Source organism: Quercus robur, chromosome 5 (genome assembly GCF_932294415.1).
Source record: "Quercus robur chromosome 5, dhQueRobu3.1, whole genome shotgun sequence".
In the NCBI taxonomy this organism is placed as follows: Eukaryota; Viridiplantae; Streptophyta; class Magnoliopsida; order Fagales; family Fagaceae; genus Quercus; species Quercus robur.
Window position 1 is genome coordinate 11676859 of NC_065538.1, and position 4887 is coordinate 11681745.

General features: G+C 33.7%; 1 long non-coding RNA gene across 2 annotated transcripts; it reads left to right on the plus strand.

The window, feature by feature from the left end:
• The first annotated feature begins 161 nt into the window (after positions 1-161).
• On the plus strand, positions 162-3972 carry LOC126725146 (uncharacterized). 2 transcript variants are annotated; one of them, XR_007655330.1, is made up of 2 exons: positions 162-327; positions 3588-3972. It is a non-coding gene; the product is annotated as an uncharacterized LOC126725146 (long non-coding RNA). The 2 variants fall into 2 exon arrangements; XR_007655331.1 differs by lacking the exon at positions 162-327 and adding an exon at positions 879-2566.
• The last annotated feature ends 915 nt before the right edge of the window (positions 3973-4887 follow it).

The window sequence follows — 4887 nt, forward strand, 5'->3', positions numbered from 1 at the left end:
ATTTCAATTTTTATCATTTCAGTGTTTTAAGTTTTAATTTTTGTCAGTTATGTATTCTTTTAAGCTTCTGTTGGTTTTTTCCACTTACTCATCAAAACGACGCAATTTTGAACTTTTATTTTTTATATTTCGTAATTAAAAAAAGTGAAACTGTTATTAAAAAAGAAAAAGAAAACGGCAGCTTAGGGGGAACGACGTCGTGCCCATGCTGCTGCTGAAAACAAAAATATTCACAAGCAGCTTCGTTCACAAACCTTGTTGGCTTTGCAGAGAGCTTAGAGAGACAACAAACTTGCTCTACTTGTACACCACACCCAAACAAAAATGGTTTGTACTTCTTCTCTTTCGATGTTGTCGTTTTTTGTTGGTTTTTTTTTTTTTTTTTTTTTAAATAAAATTTATTTTAAGGGTATGAAATTGGCTAATGAATATTGTGGGTTTTGTTCACTGTCCAAATGGGTTTTAAGGGGTTCTATTCGTTTGGGATTTGGTTATTTCAAATAGGTTCTTTTGGGTGTTGAAGATATGTTAGAATCCGGATTTGGGTGTTCAAATATGTAGATTATGTGTATGGTTTTTTTTGATCTCTTTGCAAAGCCACTAAAGTTTTCTGATCGAAGCTGCTGGTGAATATATTTTGTTTTCAGGGGCAGCAGGGGAACGATTCCCCTTAGCTCCCTTTTAAAAAAAAAAAAAAAAAAACATTTTCACTTTTTTAATTACAAAATTGAAACTTAGTGGACTGAAATAACAAAACTAAAACTGAGAGAGGACTGAAATGACAAAACTAAAACTTAGAGGACTGGAGTCATTTGCTCGGCGTTACAAGTTTCTCTGGCCTATGCTTTTTGCTGTCAACCTTGCTGTTGGAGGTCCCGTTCCTTTTCTTATTCATCAGCTTTGTAATTCACTATTTATCTTAATTTCCTATACATTTATGTATGTGGGTGTTTATTAGTATACAAAGTGATTAAATTTATAAAATGATGTAATAGGTTTTGAGAAATTTCAGCTTAAAAGAATGGTTTTTTAAGATTATTGATTGCTTTTCTTGATATTGTTTGTTGATGGGTATTCTGTTGTTAGGATAGGGATTATGGTTTTAGCATCATTTTATAAGGATTCCTTGATACAATCAATCATAGGGGGTGTTTTCTGATTAATGGTTTTGGAGAGAAGTGAATGTGATTAATGGAATTTGGTGTTCCAAGGTTGAGCTTGTGTGGGATTTATGATTCTTTCTAGTTGAGAAATTTTGTGAGAATATGTTGACTCTAGCCTCTATGGATTTAGATCTTAATTGTTTATGTGACATCTAATTACTAAAGTTCTTGCTCTTTGCTTCTCCTGTGCACTAAAGAATCTAGAAATGCCATATAAGGCTAATACACTGTTCTATTTTTCTGACAAGTAAATTATATATTTATATATACTGTTCGGAAATAAACGTTTTATGTCTTGTGTGGGGTTTATGATTCTCCTTTTCTTCTACCCAAGCACAAAGGGGGTTTATAAAAAGCTTATGTCTGGTCCCCAAAACCCTCCCCTCCCAGTTAGTTGAAGTAGAGGCAAGATCACTACTTGAATACCATGTGGTTACTTAAACTTTTAGTTTGCTACAGGTTTCGGTCCATGCATGTTTATAAAAGGATGCATATTCCTTCATTTTGGAAATCCTGGAGCTTTTTGTTGATGAAATTTCTTCTTGTTTTGTTAAAATGGTAGTAACTGCAATAGCTCAAGGCATTCTTCATTGTACTAGTACAGCTTGCCTAATCAGAGTAATGTTTTTGGCTATTTATCATTAATCTTATAGCCAATGACCAAGTAAAAGACTTATTTGTCTATCTTTCTAAGTGACAAACCATAATCGCAATCCTTTTCCTTCTAGCATAATTGGTATTGATTATTGTGATGCGGAAAAATACTTAAACATAATCATTACAAACGGTGGGAGAAAAAAATACGCACAGAATGCAATTCTTGCATAATTTTTAACTGGCCAGCTAAAGCTCTACTACTTGATATGATTAAAATCATATACCTGTAATCTTTGGCTTTATCCATGTCTATGATAAGGCAATGAGCAAAATGTTGAATAGACAAAGTATCAATTTCTTTGGGTGTACATGGTATCTTGCATACTGTAACAATAAGTACACTGGAGTCATTCAAATGGCTCATTAGGAGCTTATAATAATATAGGTGAGTGGCAACATATTCTATTTGCTCAAACTCACTCACCTACTTAACTAATCCCTGAACAAATATTGATGGCTTTATAATTAGGCGTAAGGAGGCCCACCACTCATCTCTCTTAGACCCTGCAAAAGTGGTATCTTTGTGCACTATGTACAATCTTTTTAATCTATAGGACCTACATATGGTGATCATTTTTAATATCTTGTTTGTGTCTTAGTCAGGTTTGAGAAAGAAAAACCTGGAGTATACAAGAATACTTCAGGGGTAGTAAATCTGGTTTCGTTAAATTTACATGGAAATTGACTGAGTGGTCTGATAAAGGAAATATATTATTTGCATGTTATGGTCTTATATAGTTTGAGAGGTATTCATTACTGCTTTGTGGTCAAACTTTCTCTTTCATCCACTCTCTGTTTCTGTGTAGATTTTCTATATAAGTTGATAGTTTTTAATATATATATATATATATATAAGATAGACAATTGTATTTTCATTTTGCTTTGCCCTAAAGTAGTGAAAGAATGCACACAATGTTCTTGTTCTTATTTGACTTAGTCCAAAAAGAAATTGTTGTTACTGCATTTGTTGATGGAGGCAGTAGCGGTCTTCGTTTGAGGATATAGCAGGCATTCTATAATGTGGAGCTCTTGTCATTCAAGCTTCAGCAAGATGCTAGGACTCTCACATGTAACCTTTTACCTGTTGGATCATTTAAGCCTTTTTAATTCTATCTTACATCTTGTTAACACAATATTATGTTTCTTCTATCTTGGCAGAAATTTTTTATTTAATTTTTGATGTTTGGTATGGTGGATAAGGCTAGGTCTTTTACATGGGAACTCCCACCAACTGGATCATATAAGTTTTTCTGAATTTTATCTTACAGCCGACGTTATGTTAAGTACATTTTTTATGGTGGAAAACATTTTCTACATTTTCCAACATTTGGAATAATATGGTTCTCGTCTTTAAAGCTTCAACTGAAGGTTGCTAAGGCTCTTACATGGGCCCTTTTACCTATTGGATTGTTTAAACTTTTTGAATTATATTGTATAGTTCTTTGACATAATATTATGTTTCATTTATTTTGATAGAAACTACAAATATAGACTTTTACACATAGATTTCTTTTACAGATATCACTGTTGGAGTTTAACCTGAGTATTAATTTTGTCTTTGAATTTTTGATTTCAACAAACAACACCTTGTACATTAGGTTTGTAACAAATCAATGCATTTGATGGTGTTTTTTGTTAGGCTTTAATTGAAAATACTAATAACAAGTAGGCCTGATTTCTATTTTGTTCTTGTATAATCTAATTTCTTTAAGATCTCAACATATGGGATTTGATGCAGACATTTTACTGATAGGTTTGATTTTCCAGATTGGTTAATTTGCTGGAGGATATCATGGATGGCAGCCGAATATTGATCTTCATGACTACCAAGGAAGGATGTGATCAGGTCACCCAGCAGCTTTATGTGGATGGTTGGCAAGCTCTTTCAATTAATGGAGATAAAAGTCAAGCAGAAAGGGATTGGGTCCTCTCAGAGTTTAAAGCTGGCAGGAGTTCTATTATGACTGCAACAGATGTTGCAGCTTGCGATTTGGGAATGGAGATAAAGCTTTAATGCTTGTTCAAAGACTTGATAGAAATTCATTTTTAGTACAGGAAATTGTGTTGGTAAACAATAACTAATAGCACTCATCATCACCATTATCAACTCATTTTGGAAAGAAATCATTATCTAGATATTCTTGTTGTCCCTCTTTTAAGGGTCTATTTGGATAAAACTTATTTTGCTGAAACTGAAAACTGAAAACACTGTAGCAAAATAATTTTTAAATGTGTGAATAGTGCCGTGGGACTCATTTTTAATGAAAAAGTTGTAGAAAAGTGAAGTTTGTGGGTCTCCTGAACAGTGCACGGGACCCACTGATAGGTGAAAAGTCAAAAATTTTGGCTACTGTTCATGTACAGTGCATGAACAGTAGTCGTTTCAGCTAAAAACGCATGGAAAAAAAAAAAAAACAAAAAAATACAACAGGCACCAAAACGCAATGCAAACGAAAACGCCATTTATCCAAACCGCACCTAAGTCTTCTTTTAATTTTATCAGGTTTATAGAGAACATTTTTTAGTATTGATCATGTTTTTCATTGATTAAACAGATGCGAGCCATTTCACTCATCTCTTTGCTGCATATGTTGGAGATCCACCTTTATTTCTTGTTTGCACTCATTTGTTATATTTTCTACTCTGATGCTGCTACTTGGTCATTTTGAAAGATTCATGTTTTTTAGTTATTGCTTTGCTATATTTAGCGTTCTCTAATTGTCTCTTGAACATCATTTTTATCTAAGTTGGTGTTATTTGTCACGTGGATTCTGCTTGTATGTCTGTTGGGCCACTTGTTTTCATGTCTATGGAAATTGCCCTTGAACACTTATTTTCAGCTACAGCAGCACTCGTGCATGCAGCAATGTATTAAGGACTTAAGGTCATAGGTTCTCTGATCTAAATGAGATTCTGATGTGAGAGGTTGTTATCCTGCTGCATTTCTTATGACTTGTGATGTGCCTTGGTTTTGGGGCTGATGTGAAGGACATGAATTATGTGATCAATTATGACTTCCAGGGGTATATTCACCGCATTGGTCGAACTGGAAGGGCTGGGGCAAAAG